Source organism: Cygnus atratus, chromosome 1 (assembly GCF_013377495.2).
Source record: "Cygnus atratus isolate AKBS03 ecotype Queensland, Australia chromosome 1, CAtr_DNAZoo_HiC_assembly, whole genome shotgun sequence".
Taxonomy (NCBI): Eukaryota; Metazoa; Chordata; class Aves; order Anseriformes; family Anatidae; genus Cygnus; species Cygnus atratus.
Window position 1 is genome coordinate 207190789 of NC_066362.1, and position 24511 is coordinate 207215299.

Sequence of the window (24511 nt, forward strand, 5' to 3'; positions counted from 1 at the left end):
CACTGCCCCGAGGAACTGGTCTTTCCTAGCTTCTGCCACAGAGCTTTTGCAACGCTCGCCTTAGCGCTCTTTCTAGTTGATTAACTAAAATGTGTAATCCTCATTTTTCTGGACACTTGAGGCCAAATCTGCAATTCAGATGCTGAGACCTGACAATTGCATCTGCGGTCAATGCAGAGCTTTGTATTGAATATACGACGTGCTGTGAAGATGCAAAGATTCTCTGAAAACACACGCCCTAGGCATCACATGATATTGGTGAGCAAATATTTTTCTGACAAATACTTAACTACTCTCTCCAGACCTCAGTTCCTCCGCTTGTAAAACCGGGGCCCATTCCAGAAGAATTAATTTAGCACACTCCTGCTTTTGAAGCAGCCCAATCCTGCCCTCGAAACTGGACCTGCCTTCCAAGGAAGGGATTTTGCACAGCCCTTTACAGCAGGGGTGACTCGCTCCTTGCATGCCGTAGTGCTCAGCTACAGAAGAAGCAGCACTGTGTGCTGCTGCCCAATAATCTGCTTCCAAACATCTGTAGAGCCCAGTTAATTTGGTGCCAGCACAGCCTTTATCAGCTTCCCCCCATGCACCCAGGTCCGGGTAGCGCCGTACGCCACAGCTCTGTTCTCCCAGCTCCACCTTCACGCTGCTGCGACCAAACGTGCCCTTTGTATTTCAGCTTCCCACTTCATCTTATGTTTATGCCCCAAGAAATATTTGTCTCAGCTCCCCGTGCAAAAAGTACACAGCTAAAATGCCTCTGAGGAAACAGCTCTGAGCACCACCATGTCTGTATGCTCCCCTGCTCGTTTCCAGCCTCACCTTTCCTCCCTGCAAGCTCCATCGGCACCAGACCGCCCAATCTACTTGCTACTGCTCCAGGCAACACTGAAATGTTGGGAAATTCAACATTTCTTCCCCTGAGTGAGAATCAAGTGTGGAAACAAGCTCCTAAATCCCTACCTGAGGAGCGATCGTGGGCAGGAATTGCAGGAAACATTGCTTGCAGGAGATGGGAAGGGTTGGGAGGGAAGCACACAACAATTTGCACTTGTGCTTATTCCAAGGCTACTCACACACAGCCACCTACCCGTGATGATCAGCTTTCCACCTCCTCAGCTCTGTTTTTCCCCAGAGAGCGAAGCAGACCAGCTTTCGAGGAGCTCAGCTCTTCTTTACAGTGCCACAAAGGCCTTTGAAACCAATGCCTGAATGATCTCTTTACTGGATTAAAAAAAAACAAAGCAAAATGAAAAGTAACTATCCAAGCTCCACTAGCCTGCCAGACGTCTTCTACAGCAGATCCCTGTGGGTAAATACAGAAACACAAGGCAGATCTGCCAGCTTGTACCTTCACAGCCTCCCACCCCGGCTCTTCTAGTAGGTAGGCTCTTCCCAAAGCCCTGGCTCTCTTACCTGAGCTGCTTATTTTCAGTTCTTGATAATTTTGGCATCAAGAAGCCACTGAACCCAATTATTTTTCTTTGATCAAACTTGTCCCTCTGTTCAGAAAACAGGTTAAAACCATTAAGCATTCTTATGTTATCAAAATGCTTGCTGGGATCTCATCTTTCCTATAATTTATTTAGCACTGAATTCCTTGACAATACATCTAAAGGATTCTAAGATCACTTCAAATATCTCTCAAATCAGCAACTTTGATTGCAAGGCAGAACTGGCAGAAAAAGGTTTCGCGTGCAAAGACTGATCAATGCACGCATTACATTTTCTGAAAACTGCTCTGAACGGGGTCCCTACCAGTACCTTGGTGGAGCTTGGGTTCAATGACCAGAACAAATCATCTGGAAACACCCAGATACTGTAATACATTGCCTGGAGCCAGCAGATTTAAAGAGAGTCTTTGTCTTGCTGCTCACGTGCTTTCCAGTTTTCTTGTTGCATCACTTTAGCTGGTGCTAACACGCACTTCAGACTCCATCGCTACGAGTTTGTCTAGCTTATTTTCCGAAGGCGCGACAGCCAGAGGTAAACACCAAGGATGAGATCACTTTGGGGAAGAAGAAAGTTTACAGCTGGTTTGTAAGCAGCAATTTTGCAGGTGGCTGCATTTCAAAAAAGCCTGATCCTGAATTCAGATCACCAGTCACCACCCATAGCCCCGTGAGCATCAGCAACTTCAAAACAACCCAGGCCTCCACACGTATTTTACAGCCCTTAGAGATTCCCCGTTATAAATAAATGCAATATTTTTACCCTGAACTCTCAGCAGCACAATTCTACTCCAATAGTTATGATGTGCTCTGCAGCATTTTAGGGCTTGTCTTCAGTTCACCGTTAATTTGAGCCGTGAGCCCAAGACCGCCCTTACGAGGTGCCATCCTGTACGGAGATGTTTTAACTAGAATGAGATGGTAATTTTAATGCAAAGGTTGGCCCATTAGGTAAAAAGTAATGTTTCAATTAGCAAACCGCATCGCCTCTTAACACGACCTCTCTGTAATACGGCCATGGTTTAACAGTGCCTGGTGCCTTCCTACAATTCTTTCTGCCCAGAAAAGATGTGTTCGCAGATGCATCAATTTAAAGGCCCGAAGAGATCGCAGCTTCACTGAAATTCATCTCCCACCTACCACATACCATTAAATATCTCCCAGTAACCCACAAACTGAACCTAATGTACTTGACAAGAACATAACCTCTATGTATAATTTTTAAATGAAAAAAAAGCTATCAAATATGGAAATTTATAGAGACAGAAGTTGCACGTTTTCCTTCGATTATTCATTACAATGAGCAGCCCACCTCCCTAATAAAACCGTGCCTCACTTCCCATCTGAACCGCCTGATTTCCCTTTCAAAACAGTGATTTTAGGTACGCCTTCCTCAGATGCATGAGGACACACTCAGCGCCTGGCATTTTCTCTCGGTGATGTTACTGCAGTCAAGTGCTCTCTCTGAAAAGCTAAACAGACTTAGCTGTAAGCTCCTGTGCGCAGTGTTTTCTCTGATCCTCAGACTATTTTTGTGTTTCTTCTGTTCCTCTACAACTCATCCAAGAGCTATTTCAAGATGTTGAAATGGAAATCATACCCAGTCTTCCTGCATGAAAGTCACAAGTACCAAACACACATTTGTTCTCTTCTAAGTATTTTCTTGCTCAAAAATTTGAAGGAAATGCATGTCTTTTTTTTTCCTTCATTTTTGCTAGAGCATCAACCCTAGTGTTTACCCGATCCTGCATTGCCCACCACTGACCTTTTAATCCCTTCCAGCACTGCTACTCATAATGCAGCTCTCCCCTTCCTCCATCTCACCCCCATTCTGTAAGCGTGGCTTGCAGCTCTTCCCTCCAGCAGCTTTGCTTCATGTCTGCTTTATTTTCTTGCTTGAATACGGTTTAAATCAAACCAAAAAGCATCAGGCCCAAGGCACCAGGCAATGAGAAGCTCCTCTACGACTGAATACACCTGCCCTCGGTGGGCTCATCTCAGCACGAGAGCTGACCAGGCTCCTCCACCTGCCCAAGCTCTGTGTGCCAGGTCATTAGCAACGAGAAACAGTGACACTACCTCAAGATCACTGACAGAAAACACCTCTGGGTCACAGAATCACAGAATTGTTTGGGTTGGACGGGACCTTAAAGATCATCCCATGGGCACAGACACGTCCCCCCAGCCCCACCCAGCCTGGCCTTGGGCACCGCCAGGGCTGGGGCACCCCCAGCTCCTCTGGGCAGCCTGGGCCAGGGCCTCAGCGCCCTCAGAGGGAAGAATTTCTTCCCAACGCCTCCCCGAAGCCTCCCCCCTGCCAGGCTCCAGCCGGTGCCCCTCGTCCTGTCCCCCCAGCCCTGACCAAGAGTCCCTCCCCAGCTTTCCTGCCCCCCCTGCAGGCCCTGGCAGGCCACTGGCAGCTCTCCCCGGGGCCTTCTCTTCCCCAGGATGAGTGGGGCCATTGCCAGTCCATCGAAAGGCTTCTAAAACCACATCCATTTGACCACAATCGCCCATCTCCAGTCATTTCTTGAAATCCAGCAGCTGGACTTAATGCAATTACTGTCAGCTTTGTGTTGCCCAAGGCCAGGCTGGATGGGGCTGGGGGCACTGGGTGGGCTTTAGGGCCCCTTCCAATCCCTTCTCCGATTCTGTGATTTCATATCCTGCTGCCCATTTTCTTAATCAGAACATCACTAGGTAATAAAATGCCTCAGAAGTCACTGGTTTCACTGTGAAATCATTCGAAGGATGGCTTTGTTTGTAGCAGCCAGAAGAACCCCCCGAAGTTTCGCAGGGCCAGGCCCGCAGGCCCAGCAGCACAAGGGTTACTTCTCCCCGCTGCCGCCCTCCTTCCAGCCCCTTAATCTGAAAACGGTAACTTGAGTACAGTCAACCTGATTTAATTTCATAGCAAAGAAATCAACTGGCAACCTACTTCGGCATTATTAACTTAATAATAATTTGATATTAACTTGACAGTAAGTTGCAAAGTAGAACTGCTGAAATACGACCGAGTCCAAGCATTTAACCACTCCTTTCTTATTTGAAGTTTGGCTTTCCCTCAATGTGCTTATATTACGGTGTTTTTAAGAGCTGTTTACTGCATGCCTACGTATAAAGGCAGAATCCTGACTAGATCAGTTGAAAATAACAACTTAGAAAACAGATTTTCAGACCTTTCCTCTCTACGGCTTTTAAAAACGTAACAAGTATTGAGAAACTAAAGAGCTTGAAGGGAAAATCCACATAAGAACACGAGCTGTTTAACCTTTAATGATGGGCTCTCAGCAATTCTGTGCACTTTCACCAAGGCCAACTAGTCCTCTGGTATCCACCTGCCAGCTCCAAACTCAAATCTAAGAGCCCAGCACTGCTCAACACGCTTGTCCACAGAACTTGCCACAGAAACCAACCGCAACAGGAGCCCTGCAAGTCCAAACACACAGCGTTATTTCTACGAGAATAAAATCACGGTAATTGAAGTCCTGCAAATTAGACCGTTTATTAAGACAAACATCCTATTTAAACAGCTCTTATCAGATAAGCAGCATTATTGTAGTCATTGTTACGTTCCCTTCTGCAGAAAGGTTTGAAGCAGCTGATAATTTCCTTGGAGCAGCAGTTTCTCTGAAATTGCAGTGCAGGCCTCCATCTTATCGCTCCCTTTGTGCTCTGCTAAAAGAGTCCCAAAAAAATTGTCTGTCATAACGGTATGCATTAATACAGGTTTATTTTACTGTACTGAGTCTCCTATCAAATGTGAAAAATACAGTAAAAATACAGCACGCTCAAAGCTTCTAAAGAGAAAAAGAATTAGAGCATTCCCTGCAAATTGCAGTTTATTCTTTGCTAAACCTTAATATGCTTTTAGTCCAGGAATGTGCGACTGTGCAGCATCACTTCGCTAATGAGTCTCTACGTGACACTGGAAACAGCTGCAGTTTCGGGGAACAAGAATGCATTGCACTACTGCTGCCTTTAAGACAGTCACCCAGACAGAAACCAGCATTAAGACAAAAATCAGCAGCTTCTGGTCAGCTGCATTAGAGAGAGCGCGATCATTCTGAAAATAAACAGAGTAAGTTAAGGAAAATGAGAATTGGAGGTTAATTTTAGAAGGACTCAAACTATACCGAGGGTATGAAAATGAAGGTCACAGCGCCCAGTCTTTCCTGCCCTGGCAAAAAACATATATTGATAGCTGGGGTGTTTTAATGTTTGCCATCCCAGATTACCTGAAATTTTATTTAAATACAGTCTTTATTTTCCTCTTCATTTTAGTACCTACTGAGAAAAATATCCAAGGTTTTGTTATTCACTTGTATTGTAGGCTCCCTGTCAAGAAAAACTTCTAAAGAGGCAAATGCTGAAGAAATACTTTTGATGGCTAAGCTTCATTTTCCAGGCGTTCTGGAAAACAGAATTGGTTTTAAAAATAAAGTATCTGCTTGCTTTTCTTCTCCTGAAATCAGAGGGATACAGTTGTCTTGAAAAAAGCATTTTTAAATGCTCCCAGTTATCTAACTTCCCTGGGTCATCTGATAACATTTTGTCATCACTTCCTAGTTTTAATTGCTTTTGTTTCTTCACTCCTGTACGTTGCCTATAAATACGGAAATGAACCAAATCAGGAAGAAACCATCGGCGTTAATTCTACATAAGTAACAAAGTCATCTCGAGCGCTATTTGTGGCAACATGGATTTTTTTTTGTTCCTCTGTGAGATAGCCAACAAAAACCACAAAAGGCGAAGCCAGGAGCTGTGTCCCCAGCGATGCAGGTCCGGTACAGCCTGAATCTCCTGAACAGTGCCTGTTTTTCCAGGTGCTGCTGGGTTTTGTCCTGTTTCTTGCTGCACTTCAGGCTACCTGAAATGGATGTAAAATGCCTGGGGGGTTTTTATAATCTCGCAGCCTGCTGATCATTCGTACTGCTGCCATTCTGGCAGGAAGCACGGCTCCCAGAAATCTGCTCCCATTAAAACAGATTTCCGCTCCAAGCACCAGGAATAGACTCTGGATACTCCCCAATAATCTTAAAATGGATACTCCCATTAAATTATTTCAATATAAAAAGATTTGCAGAGACTACTGATCTCCAGCAAAGCATCCATGTTTCACCCTGAGAACACATTTTAAGTCAATTTCACCTCCACATTTTTTCCACTCCCTCTTTACTAAATAGCAAGATCCCCAAGTTCCTGGTGCCTACCTTTTTGAGCAGGCAAAAGAAACACTGCACTGTTAAAATTAAAAAGTTCTGGGGGGAGTTGTCCTGCTGGAAGTCCTGGAAGATGGCAGACATTGTCCCTGAGCCTATCGCTCCCCTAGCAATTTGTGCTTTGCAAGACTTTCATATTTGTGGGCTGTTGCCCTGCCAGCCTGCAGTGCTGAGTGTTCATCATGCAGCCAGACGAGCATCACGGATGGTGCAAGGGATGCAGCTGCGTGTGCAGAAGCAGGGGTGGAGAGGTGGCTCCTGCCTTTATTTACCTCGAGCACATCTCACGACCACGCCCCAAGGATGCTGCTTCAGTTCCCGAAGCCAAACCGAAGTCCCTGCCGTTACCAGAAGGCACGGTCTCACCTTCCTTCCCTTCTCCTTGGCTGTGTGTTCCCAAACAGACGCTCACACCAGGTGGAAACACAACCAGGCAGCTCCGAGCAGAAGGAACAGTACAGTCGGTCCCGTCAGCATCTCACGAAACGACCCGCTCGGCACCTGGTACCTTAGTGTCAGCCACAAGAGGGAGGGCAGAACTTCATCTTCTGCAGCGCCAAGGACCTCAGCCCGCGACGAAACCAGGCTCTGAGCCCATCTGATGCACGTTTTACGAGTGGGGAGCTGGGGTAAACAACACTTCTCTACCTCATAAAAGCACCGCGATGTTAACTGCAGTTTGTAACTGGCTTGGATGGTCTAATAAGGAAGCCACAAAAGCACTTGAAGTGTTTTTAGCACATATTCTACATGCTGTTTCATAAAAATACTATCTCCTGAGACTTGGCTACCAGACGAGCCTTTGGAGCACGCTCTATTTTACATCAGCAGGCAAGCAATAGCCTTAGTTCAGAGAGGGTATGTGCTGCTTCAAGGAAAGGAGCTAAAATTACTGCCAGACACCTACGCAAAACTTCTTGCCTTCAAACGACAGCGTCAGGATTTCTGGATTTGGTTGCCAGCGTTCAGGAATGCGCAGTCCCGAAATACAATCGCGCCCCTTGCTCTGCTGGAACGCAGATTCAGATGACAGCAAAAGGTCCTTCTGTCTTTGAGCTCACCCTGCACCGTGGTATCTCGGGGTTAGGGCTTTGTACCTCTTAGCATCAGCAGGAATTTGTGGTTCGCTCTTCAGGTAGCATTTATTGTTGGACAAGCTGTAAGGCTGCTAGGAAGAAAATGAGTATCTTACGTCCACTGGGAGGTAACGATTTACATTTTCCTTCCTGGGATGTAGCGCAGCCACACGTAACGGTACAGGCCACCATTCCAACCCTGTAGATGAGTGACCTCACTCCCGAAGAGCCCAGTGCTCATGCAGACCCACAGAACCCGACGCATGCAGAAGTTCACGTTTATTAGCTCTGACAGCCAAGCAGTTACGAAACTGGCCAAGCCGCAGAGAACGCGTGTTGCCATGTTGGCCCTCAAGATTTTCCGGCATCTTTTTCTTATTACAGCAAGTCCTGAATGCTGAAGACAAAGATCTCCTGCTCCCAGAACCTAACCAAGAAGAAGTCAGGCTGACCCTGCTCTCTCCTCCCTCGGGAGGGCCTGTGTTCCTGGTCTTGTGCCAGCATCTCAGGAGGGCAGGCAGAAGCCAAGAGCCAAAGAATAAGGAATTGTTTTCCCCAATGTCCTTACCGCTATCTTTTGGTTAATATAAACTCACATACAAAAGCGAGAAATATCGAAGAAGAAGAATAAGGTAAAAATCACAGGAAGGTCAGATAAAACCTAAAAGCACTAGAGACGCACGCCGCTTCTCTCAGTCGCCACTGGAGGAAGAAAACGCAGCGATCCGTAAGCCCCACAGCTTATCTTGATAGCCAGCAAGTCCTGATAACACCGAGAAAAACAGATTCCAGAACCAATGCCCCCCCGCCCCAGGAGAAAACTCTGCTGAAGCCCTCTCAGATTTAAAAACAAGATTGCCAACCAAGTAAGCCCCGGCTAATCTTGACTGCCAGCACAATCCTGGGGAAAGAGGTCTCCCGAGCAGATAAGATTCAAATCGAGAGAGTTTCACAGATCAAAGGCAGCAGCTGCCTGAATTGTAAACCAAAACGAGTAAGACACCAGAACAGACTCTGCAGCGCTGACACGAAGCATTTTCTGCAAGAGCCATCTCCACGCAAGTGGAGCACGTTTGGCGACATTTATAAATCTGTGCAAAACTTAAGAGAAAAACTCCGTGAAAAGCACACTGGAGGAACCCGACCAGGTGACCACGAACAAAATTTCCTTTCTTTCGATTGCTGAAGGAGGAGGGAAGTCGTCACTGTGGGTATCGGGGCATCTCCAGTGTTTCATTTATCCCTTGCTGTCACATTTGGGCAGTACAGACACCGTCACCCCTTTCTGCCGTAACCCAAATGGGAAAGCAAGGCACCAGGCTCTACAAAACTGTTTTTGTCCAGGAGATCTCCACTGAAAGCAATTCAGCTACGTGGAATTTTGGATGAAAAGGTTCAAGCTAGCGAGGCCGGCCAGAAACCGGCCTGAACAGATGTGTGCAAAACAGCTTCCTAGGGGCTGAACACAAGAGCGTCAGGCTTTGTTTTGGTAGAGGAGGAAACTATGCAAGGCACAGAGAGCAGGAGAGAATACGCACGCTGTCAGGCGTACTGACACAGCCGGGAACATCAACAAAGAGCATCAGGAAAGCACGAGGAAGTCAAGGACAGCCAGAGAAACACCCATGGTGTAAGTCGCTGAAGAACCGTGCACGTACATGTGTGCACGTGCAGGCGCGCGTGTATTTAGTGCTGGCAGGAGAAAACGACCTTGGAATACTGAGAGCAAAATCTTCTCCTGCTGCTCGATTCAGGCTGTGCTCAGAGAAGCCAGCCTCTGCAAACGGCCTCTGTGAATCAGCAAGATTGCCTCCAAGAAATACCTGACTGTCATCGATTTCCTCTCTCGGCAGACAATCCCAAATATTGGCTAATCACTCTGGTCAAAAGAAGGAAGCGTTCACGCTGGGGCCAGCAGCGCTGCATCAGCTGGAACTGAGCAGATGAAAAAATATATATATATTTCAAGGATCCTGGAAAAGAACCGAAAAGGAAAGTCTAAGTCAAGGTTTGGCAGTCTTTCTACGGTACCGTGCCAGACTTTTTTCTTCCCCATGCTCCAGCTGAAGCGTGCCAAGAGAAACCTAGCAGGATCTGGTGGAAGCTGCCTCCCGAAGGGGTGGGAATCTGCTAGTCAATGGCATCTTGTTCTCATGCACCACCGCGGCTTTTGCTGAGCGTGGAGCTCGGGGAGGCTCAGGAATTGCAAACGAGCGCCTCGAAACGCCGGCGCTGTCAGCCCCGCACCCCACTGCAGGCTGCTGAAAACATGCATCCACTGCTGGCTGCAAGAGAAGGCAAAAAAAAGGCAGAAGCAACGAACAACTGATGAGGATGTTTGGATCTGAGCGACTGAACTACACCGCAGGGAACACGGGGATCATGAACTGCAGAGGCAGCATCTTTCCAACTAGAAAGACACCTTCCCAGAGGAAACTGCTGATGCATCCAGGAAAGGAATGAACTAAACACGAGAGAAGGACACGGAAGGATAAATGAGGTTCAAAGTCAGACGAGAGGGTCTGTAAAGAAAACGAATTTTCTGTTGCTATATATGGATGCAAGGACTCTGAGTAACGAGAAGGAACGAATAAAATTCTGACTAGCAGATAGAAAAAAATGAAATCTGGTGAGATGTACGTGTGACCAGACTTTAAAATCGGGAGTTCTGTGGTGTTCAGATGCAAAAAAGAAGTGGGGGCTGCAGTGTACCTCCAAAAGAGGGGAAAAAAAGGCTTACCTCTTCTTCATTTATCAGTCGCGTCAAATAAAAGAATTTCTGGAGGACCTCAGCAGAAATTCAGCATGTTAGGAGCCCAGGAGGAGGCTCTGGTGCAGGACTCCCCAGGCACAGAAGCAAGGGGTAAAAGAGGCGTGGGGTTACGGAGGAGACAGGAGAGGTACAAAGCCTCGTCCAGCACACAATTACACACGATTCATTTCCAGAAATGATCGGTGACATTTCATGGAGCACGGCTGAATCCAAACGCAAAGGAACTGGCTGGGACCTCGTTACAGCCAATAAAGCTGTGGTGATCGCTGAACTGGAAGCCTTGACAGCCGAGAAGAAGAGCAGGCTCGCATTTCAGTAGGGCTGCGCCTAGTAATTCAATCAAGGTTTCAGAATGTCCTGATTTAAATAATTGATTTTAACTCGTATGACGTTTGTACTTTTCAGTTATCACCCTAATGAAATATCAACAGAATGAAAATAGGCGTCACGTAAAAGACGTTGATTTTTCACAAATATACCTTAGCAGAGGTAAAATTAAGGAATTTGCATATAGATGATCCACTTAATATTCGCTCACAAACTTCCCAAGTGCTTTTGGGATCAAAAAGGAAACAGCTACGTAGCAGAGTTCTGAAAAGCTTCGAAAGCAAATTAGAGATTTAACTCTCCCTGCAATCAATGGAAAGATACAAGAGAAATTATTAAGTAATCTGTATAGAAGCAACTACAGGATAAGATGAAAACTGAAGCAACATGGGTACATCAAGATCAAACTGTGCCAAACCAAAACAGGCAGATAAAAGTCGATAAAGACCAGTGCAAGAGCTGGGCACGCGGCGCAGGTGGAGAACAACTAGCGAGGCTGATGGATTTCAGAAAATAACCTAGAGGGTATATCGGATCACAAATTGATATAAGTCAACGGTACAACGGATTTGCTAAAGAGAGAAGAGGCATTTCAAATTGTTTTAATAGTGACACGTGGAAAATAGCATCACTTCATTTTGTACAATGCTGACAAGGATGCAGAGTGCTGATTCCATGGACAGAGGGAACCAAACACATTGGAGTACAGAGGAAAGCAACAGAGACATTAAGATATTTAGAAACAACATGATCCAGGAGAACAGGCTCCGTTCAGCCTCGATGGAAAAAAACTGAGGGAGAACGTAACACACTTCCACCCGCGACAGCGGAGACGGGTTATTTTTCACGTCCTCGGGAGTGAAGTGTCTTAATTTGCCAGAGAAACACTGCCAAGTGAAAAAGCTTTGGAAAAGCTTTTAACTAAAGTGGCAGCCAAGCGACAACTACCATCCACCTAAGGAGGCTGGAGTGCCTTCTAAGCTTTTACTTTAAGAAAAAATTAGAGAAATACCCATGAGGGATGCTCTAGAGATACACTAGCTTTCCTCGAGAAGGGGAACGTACCGGAGAGTCTTGCGAGCACTCTACCAGCTCCACATTTCAATGACAAGAAGTGTCTCGGACCCAGGATGGTTTGTCTGTGAGCCCTCAAAGAGTCTTCCAGTTTCTGAGACCCTGACGGTTCTACTTCAATCTTTTCTGGAACATGGAAGAAAACTCAAAGACAAGCGTTTATAATACCCCAACATCAGAAGAGGGCAAAAAGATGACTCGAGTAACTCTAACTGAGTTAGCCAGCCATCAGCTCTGGACAAAGCAAGGGAAAAGCGAATCAGACTTGATCTAGAATTAGAAAGAACGGGAACAAAATTAATGACGGTCAACACAATGTTATGGAAAATAGGTCTCGGCAAAAAAAAAAAAAAAAGATTATTTCATTCTTAGTTGAGATTCAAAATTAGATTGATAAAGGTAACCGCTGCAATGCAACAGACAAACTTTTGTTGAGCATGACATTTTGATTAAAAAATTACCGCTACACTATGTCAACATCACGTGCTAAACGGATTTCGAGTTGGCCAACTGACAGATCACTAAAAGCAGCCGTCCGTGGAAAATCGCCATCAACAAAGTTAGCTGCAGTAAGGTTCTGTGGGGCTTGATAAAGAGCCCGGTGGTGTTCAGAGGTCCACTATTGATCTGGAAAATTACTTCAGGCATAAAGAAGCAATCTTGCCTCTGCAGATTGCTCTGGTAAGACTCCCCTCACGGGAACATCGCAGAAGCAGCCCACGATTTACATGGAATAATGAAAAATGAGCAGGGCACAACGACCATTTAAGGACCGCAGAGAGACCCGGGGAGCCCCACGTATTTATCTTGCCCAAAATAAAAGCTGAAAGGCCACTTGGTTATGGAGTTATGCGTTCCCTCCAAAGGGAAAAGCTACTGGGTATCAAAGAACCTTGTAATTTAGCCAAAAAAAGACTTTTGAGAGCAATAGTTGGAAACTAATTCAATTAGACCTCGTTTTTTTAATCAGAGAGAGTACTTAATCGCTGAAAATATACCAAGAGAAGTGGCGGGTTCTTCATGACTTGACATCTTCAAACCAAGACGACAGACAGGAGCCCAAAATATAGTCACTGTCAGGGAAAACCTAAGGCTCTGTGGTTTCTAGGAGGCTAGTTTAACCTCCTGAGCTAGCCCGTCCGTACAACGTCAGCAAGAAATCCCAGGCTCCCGTTTTCCATGGGGAAAACAGAGGGAGTACGTCTACACACGAGGATCTTGTGAGGCTTACACGGGGAGGTCGGCAAAGACCTTTCAAGAAGCTGAGACAGAAGTAGCCTTACGGCATACACAGCTGCAGGTCACCGGACGGAGTTGGCATCAGAAAGGAAAGGGCTCATCGCTTGCATCGCCCTTCTTCACCGCCTCCACTGTCTTGTAGAAGAGAAGAAGAACAAAATGCTTCATGCCGGACACTTTGCTAAACGGCAATCCGAAAGCAACCAAGAGCTCTTAAAGTTTTACACCTTTTCTTCGGAAGTTGTTCGTAACGCTAACTCGCTTCCGAAATGAGGGCTTTGGTTCGTGAGCCATCAAAAGCTCTAGGTAGCACTGATCCGCTGCACGTCACCCCAGCACCATTTGCAAAGCTTAAAGCCATTGAAGACATTATTTCTTGATGGTAACTCTAACGGTCATGTACATAAAATCAAACATTTAGCTAAACCTCTGGGAATTGAGAAAGAAAAGCTGCAACTCAGATGAACACAGATACGCAACCAGATTTATCTCTGGAGCCCACAACATAAGACAACGGAAGAAGACAACCGAAACCAAAGATCTTCTCTACAGCTTAGATTTTTGTGTTACACACAGACAGTGAAACAATTCTTACAGAATGAAGGATTTTATCGAGCTTCCCCATCAGAGCAGTCCCTATGCAGAATACTCAGCCACACAGCAAAGCTCAGCAGCGGGACGTGGACGCTGCAGTAAAGGAAAGGAATCCATTTCTCCACTTTACAGCAGTGCATTTTAAGACTTTGAAAATCCCCTGCTGTGAATATAAGACGAATCGAGGGCAAATCAATCAGGCTCCAACCAATGCATTGGATGCCCTTGCATTGGTTTCACCTGCTGCTTGCAGCACAACACGCAAGGGCGACGGGGAGGAGAGCACTGAGCAGGTCCTGTTCTCCGCTGGCACGGCAAGCATGGGACAAGTCTCCTCCAAACAATCTCAGGCCAACTGGAAATTATATTCTGTGCCTATACTGCACAACGCCGGGCCTGGGAAACGCGTGGAATATGCTGCAGTTTTCACAAAAGCCTTTAAACGCCTTATTAAGTTACGACATGCCTACACAGGAAGCTAAAGAAAATAATTTGCAGAATGAACGACTACAGAATAAATGTTCACATGGGAAACATTTTATTCCATAAAACAGAATAAATAACTTGTTTCATAAATAACATTTATTCCAAAGTAATTGCACTTTAAATTCTCACAAGCTTAATTCAGGATATTTTCAACAGGGACAAGCCCTCAGAGCCTTCCTGTCCGTGTAGACATCACACTCATCTTGGTTGAAAAATCAGCAACAGTATTGAGCCACCTTCCTTGTCCACCTAACGGGCAGGACAAACTCAAAAGGTTCTTGGAGACCTCCTCCAGTTAGCAGCAGCACCTCTAGAGAGGGGTTAAGCCGAGCCCCCAGCTAGGGATGTTTAACGTAGCCATTTGTCAGGGATCACTTCCAGCTCTGTCTTCTCCATAAATAAAAACACGAGTTGTCTCGTACGTAAAATACATACACCCAGACGGAGGGTGCAGTTAAGTCCAAAATCTTGCACTGAACAGGATGACCTAAAGAACAGAAGCCGAATTAATTGTTGGAGATCCAGAAACTATCGGAAACTGGTTGGGACTAACCATGGAAATCCGCTCGTCCCTTACAAAGGCAAGTCGTCCATCTTGTCGTAGGGTGATGGTTGGACCAGATGATCTTGAAGGTCTTTTCCAACCTTCATGATTCCATGATTCTATGCTTCATAAACATTCAAATATAAGGAACCAAAAGGAAAAGAGGAAAAGGCAGACTTTGCTCTAAATTTCTCACTAGTCCTCATTGTGCATTTCCAACAGACAAACGGTAACATCCGTATTTCAATCGTATTTAAGAGAGTTGTGTACCTAACACCAAAGAACATTAAAGCTCAGCTGCTGCGCTTCAATTCCTGACAGACAATCAGAACAGGCTGATGCCATAAAAGAGCCAGATCTTTTTGATTAAGTTCAATGGAAAATTAGAAGCTCAGAAAAAACCTGCAGAATCCAAGATGTTTTAGCCTGCTTTAACTTTTGCTGCAGTCTGCAGTCTTCATCCATTTTATCAAAGAATTAGACATGCCTAGTAGGCACGACAGCATCTATTCTTCCCTTGCCTTCCTTCTTCTCTCCTAAAATACTCTGAGCTTGCCTTCAATAATCCTCCCAAATCTCTAACCCTTGCTAAGACAAGGAAGCCAGAAATTTTCAGTCTACAAACATACTTCAACATTCATATGGTAACTTTCTCAATGGGAAGATTAAAGCTACAATAAACCCCATTTTTCTGCTCTGCCTTTTCGTTTTCCCACCTGCCAGCTTTCCAGGTGACCGTTTCACTCAAGGTGAGGAGAGAAAGAAAGGAAAGAGAACGTCCAAGTGCAAATCAGCATCTCCAGCAGAGGAGAGGGGCACGTTCCTTGAGCTCTTACCAATCCTACAGCAATAATCTTCTACGTGGTTTGCTGTAGAGTATCATCAGGCCTGCATTTTTCCTCCCAGAAAGCACAAAGTCACTTGAAATTCCTTCGCAGTGCTCAGGGATTTTGGCACATCCATACTAAACAATACTCAGGACTTCTTAAAAATGATTCAAGACCCACTCGCACTGCGAGGAAACCAATGGATCTCCGTCATCCCCAGCAGAACCTCATTCCCTGTACGCTTCTTTGAAAAATAAAGCATTATGCCATGAATATCATCGTCGCCATCATCGCTTCCCCCCGGAGCTCCAACAGGAAGGAGAGAAGACACACAAGAAAGCATCTATCTGGAAATGACTCAGATTTGTGTATTCATGTTCCTGTTTGGAGCCCAAGACACACAAAAAAAAAAAAAAGAAAGGAAAGGTTTGGTTTTCAAAGTTGCTTCACGCTCAGAGCTCCCACAGCTTCCAGGGGATCTGCAAGTGCTCTGTGTACCTCCAAAGTAGGATCCCTGATTGGCATCGTCGGTAGGGGTTTGGGATTCTTGCTTCAGACACCCATGGCAGAGCAGCCCTGACTCGCAAAATATCCCTGAAAATTCCCAGCTTTTTCTTTAGCTATTGATTCAAACCAACAAGTGAAGAAACAACGGTTCCAGATCGAGATTATCCACCCAACGAAGCAAAGTGTCAATATATCAGCGCACAACAACACAAAATATATGCCCTATATATGTTCTTCTAAAAATCAACAAGACTAACAAGCACGCTTTTCCTATTGATTTTTACATGAAGACCATTAACCACCACCTACAGAATATTTCCAGCTCCTCCCCAGGTGCTCAGGACTTCTCTTCTACCAGACTTCCTTCCACAGCCCCTGTCTCTTGGTTTGACAAAGGGCTCCAAACGTTACAGAGCTGCCCAGGATCCCAGCGAAAATATAAGGAGGATTTGATCCTTTGCCCTCTACCCAACAGTCAACTTTCTCAAAACTTTAAAAAAATAAAATAAAAAAGGAAGCTATTTCGCTTTCTACTTGGATGGCCCGTCGAGATTCGGATGAAGCTGCCAAGTGGAGTGCAAAATTACTGGTGGGCAGGCAGGCAGCACAAACACATAATCCCTACTTCCTCAAGAAATCAGGTTTGCGCGTATTCGTGTAAATAAACATAACACTGCCACTGACATTCTCCTCTCAGATTTAGTGGTATCAATTCAGTGCTACGTTTTCAACAAAAACAGGAACCGAATGATGCAGTTTAATTGGAGAACCAAGAAGGTAAAGCTGTTCAAACGCCCCTGGAGAACTGCATCTGTTTTAGTGAGAGGCAATAGAGTCATATGGAAATAATTCATTAAAATTTATTCCCAGTTCTAAATAGTGGCAGATTAAGCCAATAGTTTTTAATTCGAGGAGTTAAGAGACTGTCAACGGGCAAAAAATGGTTAGGTGGATTATTTATTTTCACTGAAACAAAATCTTCATCTGTTTATTGAACAGACCCACGACAGCATACATCAACCTAGCAACATCAGGCGAGATTCATTGGCTAACATTTGAAATCAGCAGAAAACGCCGTCCACGTAAGCCTGAAAAATGCCATAAAATAGGAGAACTTTTCTCATTAAATCACTTTGGATCAAAGGCTTCTAGGGGCGGAACACGATGAATTACGACCTTCAAGCAGCAAAACGTAGCCTCATCGACAAGATGACGCTACGTTAGGAAATGAGACCGATGCATCTAAGGCACGTCGTGGCCAGAACCTCTCCTTCCCAGCCAGCTTTTTCTCGGATGCACGATCTCACCTCGAGTAAATGAAAGCCAGCACCGTGGCACCAGAATTATGTTGGTTTTTGCACCAGTCGTTTGCACTTTTCTTGCTCCTGAACGCAACGCTGGGGTCACTCCTGAGCACGCTGGCTAAGAAGCTGGTTTTTGAGGGGTCCCTTCGCATGCCCCTTTGTCAGACCAGCATCTGGAGGAGGAGACTGGCACGACGTTGCGTTTCTCTCACCTTGTGACGGGGTGATCACCTCTGCAGCGCCTGGCTCTGAAGTGGGAGGAAAGGAGGCTCCACCATCCGAAGGGGTTTCCTGCCGCCCGGGCCGGGAACCGCGGGGCAGCGGGCAGGACACGAGTAAAGGCAGTCCCTTGCCACAATCCACAGCCCAGAAAAGAGAGTTTACGGAGAGACTTTTATGAATTACAGAGGAAACAGAAAGTACACAGAGCACTTGTGCTGCGGAAAAGGAAATCAGGGCCTCTGCGGATACAATCAAGCCCAAAAGGCATGACTGGAAGACAAATGAAGACCGTAGCCCAGGCTGAAGGAAAGAGCGGGCTCAGAAAGGAAGAAATAAAAATTGTATTTCCCTTTTGACAACCTCATCAGCTCCTGCTCCCGACTGCCTGATGGCTGAAAATCAGCTGAGAGTTTAGGGGCGGAAACGGGAAGGTTTCTTACCACGGGAGGCATAAAGGACTCAGAGAGTCCTCTGCCAGGTTGACACAAAGCTGGGCCGTGTCTGTGCCAGTGCTGCCAAATTCAGCTGCAGAGGGGACCGGGTGACCCCAAAACGTGCCCCAGCCCTTCCCTAGACCATGGTCGAGGCCGATCCATGACTGTCACACCCACAGCGTCCCAAAAGCAGGCGCTAACCTGGGCTAAACGCACGCCGCCCGTACCGACAGCGGGCGTTCAAGCACTCGGGCATCCAAAGGGAGGCTTCCGGGCTCCTCCAGACAGATCAGATAATTAAATTTAGACACAATTGAATTAGAGTTTTAATTATGCTTTCGGTTGAGGTACAGGAGGCCTTCAACAGAAATGCTTCTGCGAAGCATTTTCACGTGCCTGAGGAACGATTTGGAAGCACCGGGAGCAGCATCACCTTCCTTCCTCTCTCGTTTTCTCCGTTACCTCTGTGGTGGGTTACCGATTTTGGGGGGGCACCAAAGCCTAACCGCAAAGATAAACTTTAAAAACCACTGTCGAGTTCGCCTACTGCAATGCAGGCTGACCGCTGCACCTGGAGGATAGCTCACTGCCATCTGAGATCAGAAAGGGCCTCAGCACCGCGTCCTTCCCAAACGAGCGCACCCCACGGGCACTCACAGAATTTTGAGGTGTATTATTTAGGTTTCCCACCCTAAGCAATATTTCCTATTATTGAACAGACCCGAAAAAACCCCCACAGCGTGCAAACGTCTTGCTTCTCCCATCCCTTTGTTCCAAAGGAGAAGTTTATGCATTTATCCCTCCACAAAGTGCATCCTTAAAAAGGGACACGGATTTTCATCAAGCAAAGACACGACCGAGAAGCACGACAGTACCCGAAATACCCAGCACGTGGTCATTAACATGACATCCACAGAACCACATCGCTTGGCGGAGAGAGATTCTTTCGGAAAAATGTTAACGTTCCCTTTCGTTAAAAAAAAATATATATATATTGAAATGTAAAAGTAGGCAAGTAGATATTTGTAACTTCCAGAACAAAATCAGCCTTAATATGCATTTTATCTAAAATATATATATTATATCTGTGTATAATATACACAGCCAACTACTATCGGTCTTTTTAATGACTGCATACACCTAGCAAGGATAAATATTCAGCACATAGTTGTGGTGGTTTTGTTTGTTTTCATGTACTCAGCCTTAAAGGTCCAGACAATCCAAGGAATTGTTAAAATTCAAAATCAGAAAGAAATAATAAAAAAATAAAGCTTTTGATCTCCTAGTGTTAGCTCCTTTTTCTTTACATCACTCGACATCTCCACTCGATTTGAGTTCTAATCAACAACCACTTCACAGTTAACGTTTCACGAAATAATGCGGCTGGTGCAATCAAGTCCAGCAAAATGTTTCCCTAAAGATGTTTCTATCATCCTCGTTCGTGTTAAACAAAAAAAAAAAAAAGAAAAAAAAGCTTCCTCCATCGCTATTTAGCAGCGAGAATAAACATACCGCTGCATCTTAAATCATATTTTGATTAAAACATAAATAGAATCGCCTGGGGTTTCTCTCTGGTTGGTACAACATGCCTTTGTCCAGGAAAGAAAAAAAAAAACACTCGACCTGCTCGTTTTTCTACATTTGACAGAATTCAGCACCAAAAGAATGCTTTCTGAATGAAATTCGGTGTATGGAAACACAAGGCATAACCTGCGAGCTTGTCACCGTGAGGAGCAGAAAGGAGAAAAAAAAAAAAAAAGAGCAAAATTGAAAAATAAATAAATAAAATCCAACACCTTTTTCGATGAGGGATATTTCTCTCATTTCCATATGTCAAGGCTCCTCTGCTCGACGTGAAGGACCGCTGCTCAGCACCTCCCTGGCATCATTAACCCCCAACTCAACTGCCCTGCACGCCGCAACGCCAGCCACCGAGTGTTAAAGCAACGATCCCAAAGGAGGAAAAAAAAAAAAAAAAACCAAACCACCCCAAACCTTTCCCAAAAACAAACACCGTCTCCTACCTATTTCTTACGGGCACAAAACCGACCCGGCCTCGCGTCTCGCGGCCCTGCGGTCTCGCTGCTTGCGGGCTACGGATGTCCTGCGGCGATGCCCCCGACCTCGTCACCCCCGCGGCGGTGTCACGGGGAGCGGGACGGGAGCCCCCCAACCTCAGCGCACCGAGCTGTGCGAGGACTCGTGAATATTACAGGCAACGGAGGGTTTAGAGACGAGCATCAGCGGCGGGAGCATTCCCGGCTCCGCGAGCCCCTCTCGGCGTTTCGAAGCGGGCGCAGTGCGAAGCGGGAGCATCCCGCTGCCTTCCCGAATAACCCACCCGTGTCGACACCCCGAAGCCCACCGCACCAAAACGTGGGGGTTCAAACGGAGCTGGGCGCGTCCATAAACCGAGGCGGGAACCCCGCAACTCGCTCGCCCTCCTGGCACGAGAGGAAGAGGTGAAACTTGGCTTGGAGCTGGCTCCTCGCACGCCCCGCTAGGTCCAAGCACCCCGGCGGGGTTTTGCTGGGGCAAACCAGGGTCGTCCCCCAGCACCCTCACGGGTAACCCCAGCACCCTTAGGTGCCCTCAGCACCCTCCTGGATGCCCTCAGCACCCCTCTGGGTGCCCCCCCCTTGGGTGCCCCCCGGCCCCTCGCACACAACATGGCTCCCAGCCAAAATTTTGGCAGCGGACCCGTTTGCTCTCGCCGGGCTCCAAACAAACCCTGCCACAAAGGCTTGGGGGGGGGGGGGGGGGGGGGGCGGCCAGAGCTGTGACCAGGACCCCCCCCCCCCCCAATTCCCCCCTCCCCAATTCCCAATTCACCCCCCCCCCCCCCCCCGAAGCACCCTCGGGTGCTGTCCCCGGCTGCCGCCGACCCCGTTCTGCCCCGTTCTGCCCCCAAACCCCCCGCAGCCCCCAGACCCAATCCCCCCCGCCTCCCCTCACGGGTCCCAGCCCTACCTGTGCGTGTGTGTCCCCCCCCCCGCCATGTCGCTCATCCTCGCCCCCCCCCCCCCCTCCCCCATCTCGCCCCCCCCGCCCCCGGACTCGCCGCAGCCGCCCCGGGGGGGGTCTCCTCCGTGTCTCCCCCCCCCCTCACCTGCGGCTTCTCCGGCTCCCGCTGCCTCCGAGGCGCCTCCTGCCTCTGCCCGCAGCCGCCAGCCGCTGGGGGAGGGGGCGGCGGCGGCAGGCGGGGACCGAGGAGGGGGGGGCGAACCGCTGCGGGACCGTTACAGCCGCCTCCCGGACTACAGCTCCCGGCATGCCCCGCGCGCCGCAGGCGCTGCCCGGCTGCCGGCGGCCCGCCGCGAAGCACGATGGGTAGCGTAGTCTTGGCGCAGGAGACGAGGAGGGAAGTGGGGAGGGTAGCGGCGCGATGCTTGATGGGAGGTGTAGTGCGGAGGAGGCGGGCGGCGATGCATGCCGGGAGATGTAGTTCCGCGGGGCGTGATGGGGGTTGTAGTTCGCGCGGCGCTGAGGAGGCCGCCAAGGGTGGCCGGGCCGTGAGGGCCCCGTCAGGCCGGGCCCCGCAGCCCCACCGCCCGCAGCCCCCGGGCAGCCGCCGTGAGCCCGGCCCGGCCCGGCCCGGCTCACAGGGAGGCCGGGCAGGCTTGTAAAGGCGTGTGAAATAAAGTGAAAAATCGTGTTTTTAACCCCCCCGTGCGGCGGCTGGCCCGCATCGCCCCGCGCAGAGAGCCCTGAGGGGGGTTGTGGGGAGAGCTGAGGGGAGAGGGGGTCTCGTTCCTGGGGGAGCGGGCACCAATAAATAAATAAATAAACAAACAAATAAATAAATAAACAAATGAATCCTTTTGGGAAGGACCAGCAGCACCGGTGCAGTGCATCCCCAGCACACAGCACCCCAGTACTCAGCACCCCCATTACACAGCACCCCCGGTACACAGCACCCCGCTTTTAGGGCCGGAGCACTTTCCTAAAAAATGTGAAACACAAAATGCTTTTCGGCAAGTGCTGGCATCCAGGAGGTGGGCAACAAAATCCCTGCAGGTCTCCACCTGCCTCAGGACCCTGGTGCAGTGACTGGAGCTGTAGGAGGATGTCCCCATCTCTGTCCCCATGTCCTGCCCGAGGCTCCCAGACCTCCTGCAATGCCCCTTTGGGGGATTTTGCTCTGGGGTGATGCCAAGTATTGTAGCAAAGCAGCACCCAGCAGGATCTGGGAACTTACAAACAGCACACTGTGGGTGCACGTGGGTTTTATTCACTCCCGGTTACTGACCTGTCCCAACATACAGAATCACAGAATCATTAAGGTTGGAAAAGCCCCCCCAGGATCACCTGGCCCAACCACCCCCCTACCACCACTGTCACCCACCAAACCATGTCCCCAAGCACCACGTCCAACCTTGCCTTGAACACCCCCAGGGACGGGGACTCCACCACCTCCCTGGGCAACCCGTCCCAACGCCTGACCGCTCTTGCTGAGAAGAAATGTCTCCTCATTTCCAGCCTGAACCTCCCCTGGCACAACTTGAGGCCGTTCCCTCTGGTCCTATCAGTGGTTACCTGTGAGCAGAGGCCGACCCCCAGCTCCCCACCCCTTCCTTTCAGGCAGTTGCAGAGAGCAATAAGATCTGCCCTGAGCCTCCTCTTCCCCAGCCCAAACCCCCCCAGGTCCCTCAGCCGCTCCTCACAGGACTTGTGTCCCAGGCCCTTCCCCAGCTTCGGAGCCCTTCTCTGGACACGCTCCAGGGCCTCGATGTCCTTCTGGTAGTGAGGGGCCCAAAGCTGAACCCGGCACTCGAGGTGCGGCCTCACCAGAGCAGAGCCCAGGGGGACGAGCACCTCCCTGGCCCTGCTGGCTTCCCCCCTGCTTGGTGTCATACACAAACTTACTGAGGGTGCACTCAATTCCCTCATCCAAATCATCAATAAAGATATGTGACAAAAAGAGCAAATATTGTGGTGTCCTGACCCCACCGAGGTCCTCGGGCCCATTCCTGTCCCTTCCTCACCTGCCCAAGGGCTCCTGGGCTGGCCCTGGGGGGCACGAGGAGGCTGAAGCGAAATCTGGGGATGCAAAGAGCCGGCACAAATGCGATTCCTCAAGGGACGACATCCCAAGCCCACCCCGCTCCTTCAGCTGCACCACCTGGTCATGTGAGATGTGTGAACAGTTTCAGAAATCCCTTGTTTTCTACCCAAAAATCAAAGTCTGTGGGAAGCACGGCACAGATCTGCCCCAAGCTGCTGGGAGAGCATCGCTAACACAGCCCCAGGCGCCATGCGGCCGAAGCCTAGCTGGAGGAAGAGCAAGCGGGAAATCTCCAAAAGGGTTTTTCCTAACAAGCTGCACCTGATTACTACAAAAATGAGCAGAAAGCCATGCTTTGTCCTCCTACACAAGCATGTGGGGCTGTTTCCACACTGCATCCCACATCCACCTCCCTTCTTCCACCCTCTCAGCTTTGCCAGCTGTAAAGAAAAGTAACCCCCACCCTGATTCCCCAAATCACCATTTCCATCCAGCATGCCACAAATTTATCCCAGACAGATTAAAAATAATAATAAAAAATGGACAGTTTGCAACAAATAAATAAATCAGGCCCCCAAATCCTGTACCAGTACCACGTTCTTCCCCAGAGGAAAGCTGAGTGATCTGGGGATGTTTTAATGGCATTGCTTTTGGTCTGAGGGTCCCGGTGCCTGCCATTGCCTCCTGCACTGCTGCATTGATTTTTTTGCTCCCTGCAGGTTATATTTCTGCTTTTTCCCCACCCTTTGTTGTCTCTTCTTGGCATAAACTTGATGTCTTCTCTTCCAGCCACCCGGGTGCTGCAGCCAACCAGAACCCATTAGTGCAGTGCTATGGATTTTCAACTCCATGAAAACCTGCTGCCAGTTTAAATATAGCATCTATTTTTTTCAGTCAGCGGCACGTCCTTTGGCTGTCAAGGAGACAAATTATTCCAGTCCTGTGGCAGAGCTCACGGTACGCAGAAGAAAAACTTTGGGCAAGACCACACCAAACTGCGGCACGCAGCGCCTGGCTGAGGGTCCGACCAACACCAGCATCAGCCTTGAGCGAATTAAAATTTCAGCCAAAGTCTGACCCTTCCTAAGAGAGTCTTTTTTACCAACTTTTATCAATTTATTGCAGAACAAAGCAGCTGGCCGGGCCCTGAAGCCTGATGTCCAAGCATGTGGCTCTCTCTGAAAGGCTTAGCATGACCGGGCTGCTCTGCGGGCCGATAACCGACGTGGAAGTGTTGAGCATATTTTGGCTGCAGGGAGGAATTGGATGGGCAATCGCAATTTAGGTGCTTGGTAATCAACCCGCAAGCTGCTGGATAATTTAATTCCTTCTGATGTTCAACACTGTAAAGCCAGCGCTGGAGGGAGGGGAGGGGAAAGGTTTTTGTATTGAAAAGCCTGCTGGAATAGATGAGGTTTTTGCATTA

The 24511-nt window shown here is 48.1% G+C and overlaps 1 protein-coding gene across 3 annotated transcripts in view; it reads right to left on the reverse strand.

Moving 5' to 3' along the window:
* Positions 1-21312, reverse strand: part of FAM168A (family with sequence similarity 168 member A) — a 176507-nt gene extending 155195 nt beyond the window's left edge. For 2 of the 3 annotated variants that reach the window (XM_050709193.1, XM_035570368.2), the window contains exon 1: positions 21190-21312. The gene's annotated coding sequence lies outside the window, so the exon portion shown is untranslated. Of the gene's footprint in view, positions 1-1090; positions 1109-21189 lie in introns of those variants that run through there. The other variant, XM_035570370.2, reaches the window with a different exon arrangement.
* Between the last annotated feature and the right edge of the window lie 3199 nt (positions 21313-24511).